This window comes from Schistocerca americana, unplaced genomic scaffold (genome assembly GCF_021461395.2).
Source record: "Schistocerca americana isolate TAMUIC-IGC-003095 unplaced genomic scaffold, iqSchAmer2.1 HiC_scaffold_569, whole genome shotgun sequence".
NCBI classification, from domain to species: Eukaryota; Metazoa; Arthropoda; class Insecta; order Orthoptera; family Acrididae; genus Schistocerca; species Schistocerca americana.
The window spans coordinates 1-12121 of NW_025726312.1; the positions used below are offsets into that span (position 1 = coordinate 1).

The 12121-nt window shown below is 53.6% G+C and overlaps 36 non-coding genes across 36 annotated transcripts; 12 read left to right on the plus strand and 24 right to left on the minus strand.

Annotated features, from left to right (window-relative positions):
* Nucleotides 1–59: 59 nt before the first annotated feature.
* Trnav-cac lies at nt 60–132 on the minus strand. Its single transcript has one exon. It is a non-coding gene; the product is annotated as a tRNA-Val (tRNA).
* Nucleotides 133–535: 403 nt separating this feature from the next.
* On the plus strand, nt 536–607 carry Trnap-agg. The gene has a single exon. It is a non-coding gene; the product is annotated as a tRNA-Pro (tRNA).
* Nucleotides 608–801: 194 nt separating this feature from the next.
* Trnav-aac lies at nt 802–874 on the minus strand. Its single transcript has one exon. It is a non-coding gene; the product is annotated as a tRNA-Val (tRNA).
* Nucleotides 875–1032: 158 nt separating this feature from the next.
* Nucleotides 1033–1105, minus strand: Trnav-cac. Its single transcript has one exon. It is a non-coding gene; the product is annotated as a tRNA-Val (tRNA).
* Nucleotides 1106–1507: 402 nt separating this feature from the next.
* Nucleotides 1508–1579, plus strand: Trnap-agg. The gene has a single exon. It is a non-coding gene; the product is annotated as a tRNA-Pro (tRNA).
* A 194-nt stretch (nt 1580–1773) lies between these two features.
* Trnav-aac lies at nt 1774–1846 on the minus strand. The gene has a single exon. It is a non-coding gene; the product is annotated as a tRNA-Val (tRNA).
* A 158-nt stretch (nt 1847–2004) lies between these two features.
* Trnav-cac lies at nt 2005–2078 on the minus strand. Its single transcript has one exon. It is a non-coding gene; the product is annotated as a tRNA-Val (tRNA).
* Nucleotides 2079–2481: 403 nt separating this feature from the next.
* Trnap-agg lies at nt 2482–2553 on the plus strand. Its single transcript has one exon. It is a non-coding gene; the product is annotated as a tRNA-Pro (tRNA).
* A 194-nt stretch (nt 2554–2747) lies between these two features.
* Nucleotides 2748–2821, minus strand: Trnav-aac. Its single transcript has one exon. It is a non-coding gene; the product is annotated as a tRNA-Val (tRNA).
* A 158-nt stretch (nt 2822–2979) lies between these two features.
* Nucleotides 2980–3052, minus strand: Trnav-cac. The gene has a single exon. It is a non-coding gene; the product is annotated as a tRNA-Val (tRNA).
* Nucleotides 3053–3455: 403 nt separating this feature from the next.
* Nucleotides 3456–3527, plus strand: Trnap-agg. Its single transcript has one exon. It is a non-coding gene; the product is annotated as a tRNA-Pro (tRNA).
* Nucleotides 3528–3721: 194 nt separating this feature from the next.
* On the minus strand, nt 3722–3794 carry Trnav-aac. The gene has a single exon. It is a non-coding gene; the product is annotated as a tRNA-Val (tRNA).
* A 633-nt stretch (nt 3795–4427) lies between these two features.
* On the plus strand, nt 4428–4499 carry Trnap-agg. Its single transcript has one exon. It is a non-coding gene; the product is annotated as a tRNA-Pro (tRNA).
* A 194-nt stretch (nt 4500–4693) lies between these two features.
* Nucleotides 4694–4766, minus strand: Trnav-aac. The gene has a single exon. It is a non-coding gene; the product is annotated as a tRNA-Val (tRNA).
* A 158-nt stretch (nt 4767–4924) lies between these two features.
* Nucleotides 4925–4997, minus strand: Trnav-cac. The gene has a single exon. It is a non-coding gene; the product is annotated as a tRNA-Val (tRNA).
* Nucleotides 4998–5398: 401 nt separating this feature from the next.
* Trnap-agg lies at nt 5399–5471 on the plus strand. Its single transcript has one exon. It is a non-coding gene; the product is annotated as a tRNA-Pro (tRNA).
* Nucleotides 5472–5665: 194 nt separating this feature from the next.
* Nucleotides 5666–5738, minus strand: Trnav-aac. Its single transcript has one exon. It is a non-coding gene; the product is annotated as a tRNA-Val (tRNA).
* Nucleotides 5739–5897: 159 nt separating this feature from the next.
* On the minus strand, nt 5898–5970 carry Trnav-cac. The gene has a single exon. It is a non-coding gene; the product is annotated as a tRNA-Val (tRNA).
* Nucleotides 5971–6371: 401 nt separating this feature from the next.
* Trnap-agg lies at nt 6372–6443 on the plus strand. Its single transcript has one exon. It is a non-coding gene; the product is annotated as a tRNA-Pro (tRNA).
* A 194-nt stretch (nt 6444–6637) lies between these two features.
* On the minus strand, nt 6638–6710 carry Trnav-aac. The gene has a single exon. It is a non-coding gene; the product is annotated as a tRNA-Val (tRNA).
* Nucleotides 6711–6868: 158 nt separating this feature from the next.
* Nucleotides 6869–6941, minus strand: Trnav-cac. Its single transcript has one exon. It is a non-coding gene; the product is annotated as a tRNA-Val (tRNA).
* A 403-nt stretch (nt 6942–7344) lies between these two features.
* On the plus strand, nt 7345–7416 carry Trnap-agg. The gene has a single exon. It is a non-coding gene; the product is annotated as a tRNA-Pro (tRNA).
* A 194-nt stretch (nt 7417–7610) lies between these two features.
* On the minus strand, nt 7611–7683 carry Trnav-aac. The gene has a single exon. It is a non-coding gene; the product is annotated as a tRNA-Val (tRNA).
* A 158-nt stretch (nt 7684–7841) lies between these two features.
* Nucleotides 7842–7914, minus strand: Trnav-cac. Its single transcript has one exon. It is a non-coding gene; the product is annotated as a tRNA-Val (tRNA).
* A 402-nt stretch (nt 7915–8316) lies between these two features.
* On the plus strand, nt 8317–8388 carry Trnap-agg. The gene has a single exon. It is a non-coding gene; the product is annotated as a tRNA-Pro (tRNA).
* A 194-nt stretch (nt 8389–8582) lies between these two features.
* Nucleotides 8583–8655, minus strand: Trnav-aac. Its single transcript has one exon. It is a non-coding gene; the product is annotated as a tRNA-Val (tRNA).
* A 158-nt stretch (nt 8656–8813) lies between these two features.
* On the minus strand, nt 8814–8886 carry Trnav-cac. Its single transcript has one exon. It is a non-coding gene; the product is annotated as a tRNA-Val (tRNA).
* A 402-nt stretch (nt 8887–9288) lies between these two features.
* Nucleotides 9289–9360, plus strand: Trnap-agg. Its single transcript has one exon. It is a non-coding gene; the product is annotated as a tRNA-Pro (tRNA).
* Nucleotides 9361–9554: 194 nt separating this feature from the next.
* Trnav-aac lies at nt 9555–9627 on the minus strand. The gene has a single exon. It is a non-coding gene; the product is annotated as a tRNA-Val (tRNA).
* Nucleotides 9628–9785: 158 nt separating this feature from the next.
* On the minus strand, nt 9786–9858 carry Trnav-cac. Its single transcript has one exon. It is a non-coding gene; the product is annotated as a tRNA-Val (tRNA).
* A 402-nt stretch (nt 9859–10260) lies between these two features.
* Trnap-agg lies at nt 10261–10332 on the plus strand. Its single transcript has one exon. It is a non-coding gene; the product is annotated as a tRNA-Pro (tRNA).
* A 194-nt stretch (nt 10333–10526) lies between these two features.
* Trnav-aac lies at nt 10527–10599 on the minus strand. Its single transcript has one exon. It is a non-coding gene; the product is annotated as a tRNA-Val (tRNA).
* A 158-nt stretch (nt 10600–10757) lies between these two features.
* Nucleotides 10758–10830, minus strand: Trnav-cac. Its single transcript has one exon. It is a non-coding gene; the product is annotated as a tRNA-Val (tRNA).
* Nucleotides 10831–11232: 402 nt separating this feature from the next.
* Trnap-agg lies at nt 11233–11304 on the plus strand. The gene has a single exon. It is a non-coding gene; the product is annotated as a tRNA-Pro (tRNA).
* Nucleotides 11305–11498: 194 nt separating this feature from the next.
* Trnav-aac lies at nt 11499–11571 on the minus strand. The gene has a single exon. It is a non-coding gene; the product is annotated as a tRNA-Val (tRNA).
* Nucleotides 11572–11729: 158 nt separating this feature from the next.
* On the minus strand, nt 11730–11802 carry Trnav-cac. Its single transcript has one exon. It is a non-coding gene; the product is annotated as a tRNA-Val (tRNA).
* Nucleotides 11803–12121: the final 319 nt, after the last annotated feature.

Here is a 12121-nt window from a genome sequence, read left to right on the forward strand (position 1 = left end):
AGCAGATCCACACACGACGTGGCTCATTGGAGGACAGTACGACATAGGCAAGAAAATACTGTTCCCGCCCGGGATCGAACCGGGGACCTTCTGCGTGTGAAGCAGACGTGATAACCGCTAAACTACGGAAACGACGGACCCGAGGAGTCCATCCTTGTTCACTCGAACTTGCCTCAGCCTTTCTCTAGTCCGCGAATGCACACACGACAGTTCTTTTGTCAGCCTGGAACCCATCACAGCCGAGGGCTCAAGAAGTCTTCGGGGTGCTCGAGAGGGTGTCTGCCGTAGCACCCCTAACGAGATAGCGGCGTTTCACGCAGTCGTTATTGCAAGTCATACCAGCAAAAGCAATCACTTTCTCAGCAGCAGGCAGTGCGAGCCCAGCGGCAGCTCTACATGAAAGGTACCAATAGCCCAGGAAGGCCGCCGACTGCGGGAATTCGCGCCGCCCCCATCCCGCCAGCGTACACGAGACTTCCAGGGCACCCTGGACGACATCTAGGGACTGCAACAATTGGCGTTCGCCGTGTCACAGGGCTCGTTGGTCTAGGGGTATGATTCCTGCTTAGGGTGCAGGAGGTCCCGGGTTCAAATCCCGGACGAGCCCTAGCGTTTTGTGCAAACTGATCGCACGTCAGTGGCTGAGTCAGCGCAAAAAGCTCGCCGTCAATATCAAATGAATTTCTTATTCGATGTGAGCAATTGACACTCTGGTCCGACGCGTGAAGGCGATTACGAAGGTTTCGGGTACAGATGGTAGCAGATGCATGTTAGTAAGTCTTGCTTAAAGTGATGAAAAAGTGTTTCCGCCCGGGATCGAAGCGGGGACCTTCTGCGTGTTAGGCAGACGTGATAACCGCTACACCACGGAAACTGCTTGTGTGCACCTTACTTCACAGACAACTTGTACTGATGTTGCCATCGTAACTCAAAAATTCAATAAATGTGGTACTTGCAAAACGAAGGGACATGCAGCAGATCCACACACGACGTGGCTCATTGGAGGACAGTACGACATAGGCAAGAAAATACTGTTCCCGCCCGGGATCGAACCGGGGACCTTCTGCGTGTGAAGCAGACGTGATAACCGCTAAACTACGGAAACGACGGACCCGAGGAGTCCATCCTTGTCCACTCGAACTTGCCTCAGCCTTTCTCTAGTCCGCGAATGCACACACGACAGTTCTTTTGTCAGCCTGGAACCCATCACAGCCGAGGGCTCAAGAAGTCTTCGGGGTGCTCGAGAGGGTGTCTGCCGTAGCACCCCTAACGAGATAGCGGCGTTTCACGCAGTCGTTATTGCAAGTCATACCAGCAAAAGCAATCACTTTCTCAGCAGCAGGCAGTGCGAGCCCAGCGGCAGCTCTACATGAAGGTACCAATAGCCCAGGAAGGCCGCCGACTGCGGGAATTCGCGCCGCCCCCATCCCGCCAGCGTACACGAGACTTCCAGGGCACCCTGGACGACATCTAGGGACTGCAACAATTGGCGTTCGCCGTGTCACAGGGCTCGTTGGTCTAGGGGTATGATTCCTGCTTAGGGTGCAGGAGGTCCCGGGTTCAAATCCCGGACGAGCCCTAGCGTTTTGTGCAAACTGATCGCACGTCAGTGGCTGAGTCAGCGCAAAAAGCTCGCCGTCAATATCAAATGAATTTCTTATTCGATGTGAGCAATTGACACTCTGGTCCGACGCGTGAAGGCGATTACGAAGGTTTCGGGTACAGATGGTAGCAGATGCATGTTAGTAAGTCTTGCTTAAAGTGATGAAAAAGTGTTTCCGCCCGGGATCGAAGCGGGGACCTTCTGCGTGTTAGGCAGACGTGATAACCGCTACACCACGGAAACTGCTTGTGTGCACCTTACTTCACAGACAACTTGTAGTGATGTTGCCATCGTAACTCAAAAATTCAATAAATGTGGTACTTGCAAAACGAAGGGACATGCAGCAGATCCACACACGACGTGGCTCATTGGAGGACAGTACGACATAGGCAAGAAAATACTGTTCCCGGCCCGGGATCGAACCGGGGACCTTCTGCGTGTGAAGCAGACGTGATAACCGCTAAACTACGGAAACGACGGACCCGAGGAGTCCATCCTTGTTCACTCGAACTTGCCTCAGCCTTTCTCTAGTCCGCGAATGCACACACGACAGTTCTTTTGTCAGCCTGGAACCCATCACAGCCGAGGGCTCAAGAAGTCTTCGGGGTGCTCGAGAGGGTGTCTGCCGTAGCACCCCTAACGAGATAGCGGCGTTTCACGCAGTCGTTTATTGCAAGTCATACCAGCAAAAGCAATCACTTTCTCAGCAGCAGGCAGTGCGAGCCCAGCGGCAGCTCTACATGAAGGTACCAATAGCCCAGGAAGGCCGCCGACTGCGGGAATTCGCGCCGCCCCCATCCCGCCAGCGTACACGAGACTTCCAGGGCACCCTGGACGACATCTAGGGACTGCAACAATTGGCGTTCGCCGTGTCACAGGGCTCGTTGGTCTAGGGGTATGATTCCTGCTTAGGGTGCAGGAGGTCCCGGGTTCAAATCCCGGACGAGCCCTAGCGTTTTGTGCAAACTGATCGCACGTCAGTGGCTGAGTCAGCGCGAAAAGCTCGCCGTCAATATCAAATGAATTTCTTATTCGATGTGAGCAATTGACACTCTGGTCCGACGCGTGAAGGCGATTACGAAGGTTTCGGGTACAGATGGTAGCAGATGCATGTTAGTAAGTCTTGCTTAAAGTGATGAAAAAGTGTTTTCCGCCCGGGATCGAAGCGGGGACCTTCTGCGTGTTAGGCAGACGTGATAACCGCTACACCACGGAAACTGCTTGTGTGCACCTTACTTCACAGACAACTTGTACTGATGTTGCCATCGTAACTCAAAAATTCAATAAATGTGGTACTTGCAAAACGAAGGGACATGCAGCAGATCCACACACGACGTGGCTCATTGGAGGACAGTACGACATAGGCAAGAAAATACTGTTCCCGCCCGGGATCGAACCGGGGACCTTCTGCGTGTGAAGCAGACGTGATAACCGCTAAACTACGGAAACGACGGACCCGAGGAGTCCATCCTTGTTCACTCGAACTTGCCTCAGCCTTTCTCTAGTCCGCGAATGCACACACGACAGTTCTTTTGTCAGCCTGGAACCCATCACAGCCGAGGGCTCAAGAAGTCTTCGGGGTGCTCGAGAGGGTGTCTGCCGTAGCACCCCTAACGAGATAGCGGCGTTTTCACGCAGTCGTTATTGCAAGTCATACCAGCAAAAGCAATCACTTTCTCAGCAGCAGGCAGTGCGAGCCCAGCGGCAGCTCTACATGAAGGTACCAATAGCCCAGGAAGGCCGCCGACTGCGGGAATTCGCGCCGCCCCCATCCCGCCAGCGTACACGAGACTTCCAGGGCACCCTGGACGACATCTAGGGACTGCAACAATTGGCATTCGCCGTGTCACAGGGCTCGTTGGTCTAGGGGTATGATTCCTGCTTAGGGTGCAGGAGGTCCCGGGTTCAAATCCCGGACGAGCCCTAGCGTTTTGTGCAAACTGATCGCACGTCAGTGGCTGAGTCAGCGCAAAAAGCTCGCCGTCAATATCAAATGAATTTCTTATTCGATGTGAGCAATTGACACTCTGGTCCGACGCGTGAAGGCGATTACGAAGGTTTCGGGTACAGATGGTAGCAGATGCATGTTAGTAAGTCTTGCTTAAAGTGATGAAAAAGTGTTTCCGCCCGGGATCGAAGCGGGGACCTTCTGCGTGTTAGGCAGACGTGATAACCGCTACACCACGGAAACTGCTTGTGTGCACCTTACTTCACAGACAACTTGTAGTGATGTTGCCATCGTAACTCAAAAATTCAATAAATGTGGTACTTGCAAAACGAAGGGACATGCAGCAGATCCACACACGACGTGGCTCATTGGAGGACAGTACGACATAGGCAAGAAAATACTGTTCCCGCCGGGATCGAACCGGGGACCTTCTGCGTGTGAAGCAGACGTGATAACCGCTAAACTACGGAAACGACGGACCCGAGGAGTCCATCCTTGTTCACTCGAACTTGCCTCAGCCTTTCTCTAGTCCGCGAATGCACACACGACAGTTCTTTTGTCAGCCTGGAACCCATCACAGCCGAGGGCTCAAGAAGTCTTCGGGGTGCTCGAGAGGGGTGTCTGCCGTAGCACCCCTAACGAGATAGCGGCGTTTCACGCAGTCGTTATTGCAAGTCATACCAGCAAAAGCAATCACTTTCTCAGCAGCAGGCAGTGCGAGCCCAGCGGCAGCTCTACATGAAGGTACCAATAGCCCAGGAAGGCCGCCGACTGCGGGAATTCGCGCCGCCCCCATCCCGCCAGCGTACACGAGACTTCCAGGGCACCCTGGACGACATCTAGGGACTGCAACAATTGGCGTTCGCCGTGTCACAGGGCTCGTTGGTCTAGGGGTATGATTCCTGCTTAGGGTGCAGGAGGTCCCGGGTTCAAATCCCGGACGAGCCCTAGCGTTTTGTGCAAACTGATCGCACGTCAGTGGCTGAGTCAGCGCGAAAAGCTCGCCGTCAATATCAAATGAATTTCTTATTCGATGTGAGCAATTGACACTCTGGTCCGACGCGTGAAGGCGATTACGAAGGTTTCGGGTACAGATGGTAGCAGATGCATGTTAGTAAGTCTTGCTTAAAGTGATGAAAAAGTGTTTCCGCCCGGGATCGAAGCGGGGACCTTCTGCGTGTTAGGCAGACGTGATAACCGCTACACCACGGAAACTGCTTGTGTGCACCTTACTTCACAGACAACTTGTACTGATGTTGCCATCGTAACTCAAAAATTCAATAAATGTGGTACTTGCAAAACGAAGGGACATGCAGCAGATCCACACACGACGTGGCTCATTGGAGGACAGTACGACATAGGCAAGAAAATACTGTTCCCGCCCGGGATCGAACCGGGGACCTTCTGCGTGTGAAGCAGACGTGATAACCGCTAAACTACGGAAACGACGGACCCGAGGAGTCCATCCTTGTTCACTCGAACTTGCCTCAGCCTTTCTCTAGTCCGCGAATGCACACACGACAGTTCTTTTGTCAGCCTGGAACCCATCACAGCCGAGGGCTCAAGAAGTCTTCGGGGTGCTCGAGAGGGTGTCTGCCGTAGCACCCCTAACGAGATAGCGGCGTTTCACGCAGTCGTTATTGCAAGTCATACCAGCAAAAGCAATCACTTTCTCAGCAGCAGGCAGTGCGAGCCCAGCGGCAGCTCTACATGAAGGTACAATAGCCCAGGAAGGCCGCCGACTGCGGGAATTCGCGCCGCCCCCATCCCGCCAGCGTACACGAGACTTCCAGGGCACCCTGGACGACATCTAGGGACTGCAACAATTGGCATTCGCCGTGTCACAGGGCTCGTTGGTCTAGGGGGTATGATTCCTGCTTAGGGTGCAGGAGGTCCCGGGTTCAAATCCCGGACGAGCCCTAGCGTTTTGTGCAAACTGATCGCACGTCAGTGGCTGAGTCAGCGCAAAAAGCTCGCCGTCAATATCAAATGAATTTCTTATTCGATGTGAGCAATTGACACTCTGGTCCGACGCGTGAAGGCGATTACGAAGGTTTCGGGTACAGATGGTAGCAGATGCATGTTAGTAAGTCTTGCTTAAAGTGATGAAAAAGTGTTTCCGCCCGGGATCGAAGCGGGGACCTTCTGCGTGTTAGGCAGACGTGATAACCGCTACACCACGGAAACTGCTTGTGTGCACCTTACTTCACAGACAACTTGTAGTGATGTTGCCATCGTAACTCAAAAATTCAATAAATGTGGTACTTGCAAAACGAAGGGGACATGCAGCAGATCCACACACGACGTGGCTCATTGGAGGACAGTACGACATAGGCAAGAAAATACTGTTCCCGCCCGGGATCGAACCGGGGACCTTCTGCGTGTGAAGCAGACGTGATAACCGCTAAACTACGGAAACGACGGACCCGAGGAGTCCATCCTTGTTCACTCGAACTTGCCTCAGCCTTTCTCTAGTCCGCGAATGCACACACGACAGTTCTTTTGTCAGCCTGGAACCCATCACAGCCGAGGGCTCAAGAAGTCTTCGGGGTGCTCGAGAGGGTGTCTGCCGTAGCACCCCTAACGAGATAGCGGCGTTTCACGCAGTCGTTATTGCAAGTCATACCAGCAAAAGCAATCACTTTCTCAGCAGCAGGCAGTGCGAGCCCAGCGGCAGCTCTACATGAAGGTACCAATAGCCCAGGAAGGCCGCCGACTGCGGGAATTCGCGCCGCCCCCATCCGCCAGCGTACACGAGACTTCCAGGGCACCCTGGACGACATCTAGGGACTGCAACAATTGGCGTTCGCCGTGTCACAGGGCTCGTTGGTCTAGGGGTATGATTCCTGCTTAGGGTGCAGGAGGTCCCGGGTTCAAATCCCGGACGAGCCCTAGCGTTTTGTGCAAACTGATCGCACGTCAGTGGCTGAGTCAGCGCGAAAAGCTCGCCGTCAATATCAAATGAATTTCTTATTCGATGTGAGCAATTGACACTCTGGTCCGACGCGTGAAGGCGATTACGAAGGTTTCGGGTACAGATGGTAGCAGATGCATGTTAGTAAGTCTTGCTTAAAGTGATGAAAAAGTGTTTCCGCCCGGGATCGAAGCGGGGACCTTCTGCGTGTTAGGCAGACGTGATAACCGCTACACCACGGAAACTGCTTGTGTGCACCTTACTTCACAGACAACTTGTACTGATGTTGCCATCGTAACTCAAAAATTCAATAAATGTGGTACTTGCAAAACGAAGGGACATGCAGCAGATCCACACACGACGTGGCTCATTGGAGGACAGTACGACATAGGCAAGAAAATACTGTTCCCGCCCGGGATCGAACCGGGGACCTTCTGCGTGTGAAGCAGACGTGATAACCGCTAAACTACGGAAACGACGGACCCGAGGAGTCCATCCTTGTTCACTCGAACTTGCCTCAGCCTTTCTCTAGTCCGCGAATGCACACACGACAGTTCTTTTGTCAGCCTGGAACCCATCACAGCCGAGGGCTCAAGAAGTCTTCGGGGTGCTCGAGAGGGTGTCTGCCGTAGCACCCCTAACGAGATAGCGGCGTTTCACGCAGTCGTTATTGCAAGTCATACCAGCAAAAGCAATCACTTTCTCAGCAGCAGGCAGTGCGAGCCCAGCGGCAGCTCTACATGAAGGTACCAATAGCCCAGGAAGGCCGCCGACTGCGGGAATTCGCGCCGCCCCCCATCCCGCCAGCGTACACGAGACTTCCAGGGCACCCTGGACGACATCTAGGGACTGCAACAATTGGCATTCGCCGTGTCACAGGGCTCGTTGGTCTAGGGGTATGATTCCTGCTTAGGGTGCAGGAGGTCCCGGGTTCAAATCCCGGACGAGCCCTAGCGTTTTGTGCAAACTGATCGCACGTCAGTGGCTGAGTCAGCGCAAAAAGCTCGCCGTCAATATCAAATGAATTTCTTATTCGATGTGAGCAATTGACACTCTGGTCCGACGCGTGAAGGCGATTACGAAGGTTTCGGGTACAGATGGTAGCAGATGCATGTTAGTAAGTCTTGCTTAAAGTGATGAAAAAGTGTTTCCGCCCGGGATCGAAGCGGGGACCTTCTGCGTGTTAGGCAGACGTGATAACCGCTACACCACGGAAACTGCTTGTGTGCACCTTACTTCACAGACAACTTGTACTGATGTTGCCATCGTAACTCAAAAATTCAATAAATGTGGTACTTGCAAAACGAAGGGACATGCAGCAGATCCACACACGACGTGGCTCATTGGAGGACAATACGACATAGGCAGGAAAACACTGTTCCCGCCCGGGATCGAACCGGGGACCTTCTGCGTGTGAAGCAGACGTGATAACCGCTACACTACGGAAACGACGGACCCGAGGAGTCCATCCTTGTTCACTCGAACTTGCCTCAGCCTTTCTCTCGTCCGCGAATGCACACACGACAGTTCTTTTGTCAGTCTGGAACCCATCACAGCCGAGGGCTCAAGAAGTCTTCGGGGTGCTCGAGAGGGTGTCTGCCGTAGCACCCCTAACGAGATAGCGGCGTTTCGCGCAGTCGTTATTGCAAGTCATATCAGCAAAAGCAATCACTTTCTCAGCAGCAGGCAGTGCGAGCCCAGCGGCAGCTCTACATGAAGGTACCAATAGCCCAGGAAGGCCGCCGACTGCGGGAATTCGCGCCGCCCCCATCCCGCCAGCGTACACGAGACTTCCAGGGCACCCTGGACGACATCTAGGGACTGCAACAATTGGCATTCGCCGTGTCACAGGGCTCGTTGGTCTAGGGGTATGATTCCTGCTTAGGGTGCAGGAGGTCCCGGGTTCAAATCCCGGACGAGCCCTAGCGTTTTGTGCAAACTGATCGCACGTCAGTGGCTGAGTCAGCGCAAAAAGCTCGCCGTCAATATCAAATGAATTTCTTATTCGATGTGAGCAATTGACACTCTGGTCCGACGCGTGAAGGCGATTACGAAGGTTTCGGGTACAGATGGTAGCAGATGCATGTTAGTAAGTCTTGCTTAAAGTGATGAAAAAGTGTTTCCGCCCGGGATCGAAGCGGGGACCTTCTGCGTGTTAGGCAGACGTGATAACCGCTACACCACGGAAACTGCTTGTGTGCACCTTACTTCACAGACAACTTGTACTGATGTTGCCATCGTAACTCAAAAATTCAATAAATGTGGTACTTGCAAAACGAAGGGACATGCAGCAGATCCACACACGACGTGGCTCATTGGAGGACAATACGACATAGGCAGGAAAACACTGTTCCCGCCCGGGATCGAACCGGGGACCTTCTGCGTGTGAAGCAGACGTGATAACCGCTACACTACGGAAACGACGGACCCGAGGAGTCCATCCTTGTTCACTCGAACTTGCCTCAGCCTTTCTCTCGTCCGCGAATGCACACACGACAGTTCTTTTGTCAGTCTGGAACCCATCACAGCCGAGGGCTCAAGAAGTCTTCGGGGTGCTCGAGAGGGTGTCTGCCGTAGCACCCCTAACGAGATAGCGGCGTTTCACGCAGTCGTTATTGCAAGTCATACCAGCAAAAGCAATCACTTTCTCAGCAGCAGGCAGTGCGAGCCCAGCGGCAGCTCTACATGAAGGTACCAATAGCCCAGGAAGGCCGCCGACTGCGGGAATTCGCGCCGCCCCCATCCCGCCAGCGTACACGAGACTTCCAGGGCACCCTGGACGACATCTAGGGACTGCAACAATTGGCATTCGCCGTGTCACAGGGCTCGTTGGTCTAGGGGTATGATTCCTGCTTAGGGTGCAGGAGGTCCCGGGTTCAAATCCCGGACGAGCCCTAGCGTTTTGTGCAAACTGATCGCACGTCAGTGGCTGAGTCAGCGCAAAAAGCTCGCCGTCAATATCAAATGAATTTCTTATTCGATGTGAGCAATTGACACTCTGGTCCGACGCGTGAAGGCGATTACGAAGGTTTCGGGTACAGATGGTAGCAGATGCATGTTAGTAAGTCTTGCTTAAAGTGATGAAAAAGTGTTTCCGCCCGGGATCGAAGCGGGGACCTTCTGCGTGTTAGGCAGACGTGATAACCGCTACACCACGGAAACTGCTTGTGTGCACCTTACTTCACAGACAACTTGTACTGATGTTGCCATCGTAACTCAAAAATTCAATAAATGTGGTACTTGCAAAACGAAGGGACATGCAGCAGATCCACACACGACGTGGCTCATTGGAGGACAATACGACATAGGCAGGAAAACACTGTTCCCGCCCGGGATCGAACCGGGGACCTTCTGCGTGTGAAGCAGACGTGATAACCGCTACACTACGGAAACGACGGACCCGAGGAGTCCATCCTTGTTCACTCGAACTTGCCTCAGCCTTTCTCTAGTCCGCGAATGCACACACGACAGTTCTTTTGTCAGCCTGGAACCCATCACAGCCGAGGGCTCAAGAAGTCTTCGGGGTGCTCGAGAGGGTGTCTGCCGTAGCACCCCTAACGAGATAGCGGCGTTTCACGCAGTCGTTATTGCAAGTCATACCAGCAAAAGCAATCACTTTCTCAGCAGCAGGCAGTGCGAGCCCAGCGGCAGCTCTACATGAAGGTACCAATAGCCCAGGAAGGCCGCCGACTGCGGGAATTCGCGCCGCCCCCATCCCGCCAGCGTACACGAGACTTCCAGGGCACCCTGGACGACATCTAGGGACTGCAACAATTGGCATTCGCCGTGTCACAGGGCTCGTTGGTCTAGGGGTATGATTCCTGCTTAGGGTGCAGGAGGTCCCGGGTTCAAATCCCGGACGAGCCCTAGCGTTTTGTGCAAACTGATCGCACGTCAGTGGCTGAGTCAGCGCAAAAAGCTCGCCGTCAATATCAAATGAATTTCTTATTCGATGTGAGCAATTGACACTCTGGTCCGACGCGTGAAGGCGATTACGAAGGTTTCGGGTACAGATGGTAGCAGATGCATGTTAGTAAGTCTTGCTTAAAGTGATGAAAAAGTGTTTCCGCCCGGGATCGAAGCGGGGACCTTCTGCGTGTTAGGCAGACGTGATAACCGCTACACCACGGAAACTGCTTGTGTGCACCTTACTTCACAGACAACTTGTACTGATGTTGCCATCGTAACTCAAAAATTCAATAAATGTGGTACTTGCAAAACGAAGGGACATGCAGCAGATCCACACACGACGTGGCTCATTGGAGGACAATACGACATAGGCAGGAAAACACTGTTCCCGCCCGGGATCGAACCGGGGACCTTCTGCGTGTGAAGCAGACGTGATAACCGCTACACTACGGAAACGACGGACCCGAGGAGTCCATCCTTGTTCACTCGAACTTGCCTCAGCCTTTCTCTCGTCCGCGAATGCACACACGACAGTTCTTTTGTCAGTCTGGAACCCATCACAGCCGAGGGCTCAAGAAGTCTTCGGGGTGCTCGAGAGGGTGTCTGCCGTAGCACCCCTAACGAGATAGCGGCGTTTCGCGCAGTCGTTATTGCAAGTCATATCAGCAAAAGCAATCACTTTCTCAGCAGCAGGCAGTGCGAGCCCAGCGGCAGCTCTACATGAAGGTACCAATAGCCCAGGAAGGCCGCCGACTGCGGGAATTCGCGCCGCCCCCATCCCGCCAGCGTACACGAGACTTCCAGGGCACCCTGGACGACATCTAGGGACTGCAACAATTGGCATTCGCCGTGTCACAGGGCTCGTTGGTCTAGGGGTATGATTCCTGCTTAGGGTGCAGGAGGTCCCGGGTTCAAATCCCGGACGAGCCCTAGCGTTTTGTGCAAACTGATCGCACGTCAGTGGCTGAGTCAGCGCAAAAAGCTCGCCGTCAATATCAAATGAATTTCTTATTCGATGTGAGCAATTGACACTCTGGTCCGACGCGTGAAGGCGATTACGAAGGTTTCGGGTACAGATGGTAGCAGATGCATGTTAGTAAGTCTTGCTTAAAGTGATGAAAAAGTGTTTCCGCCCGGGATCGAAGCGGGGACCTTCTGCGTGTTAGGCAGACGTGATAACCGCTACACCACGGAAACTGCTTGTGTGCACCTTACTTCACAGACAACTTGTACTGATGTTGCCATCGTAACTCAAAAATTCAATAAATGTGGTACTTGCAAAACGAAGGGACATGCAGCAGATCCACACACGACGTGGCTCATTGGAGGACAATACGACATAGGCAGGAAAACACTGTTCCCGCCCGGGATCGAACCGGGGACCTTCTGCGTGTGAAGCAGACGTGATAACCGCTACACTACGGAAACGACGGACCCGAGGAGTCCATCCTTGTTCACTCGAACTTGCCTCAGCCTTTCTCTCGTCCGCGAATGCACACACGACAGTTCTTTTGTCAGTCTGGAACCCATCACAGCCGAGGGCTCAAGAAGTCTTCGGGGTGCTCGAGAGGGTGTCTGCCGTAGCACCCCTAACGAGATAGCGGCGTTTCACGCAGTCGTTATTGCAAGTCATACCAGCAAAAGCAATCACTTTCTCAGCAGCAGGCAGTGCGAGCCCAGCGGCAGCTCTACATGAAGGTACCAATAGCCCAGGAAGGCCGCCGACTGCGGGAATTCGCGCCGCCCC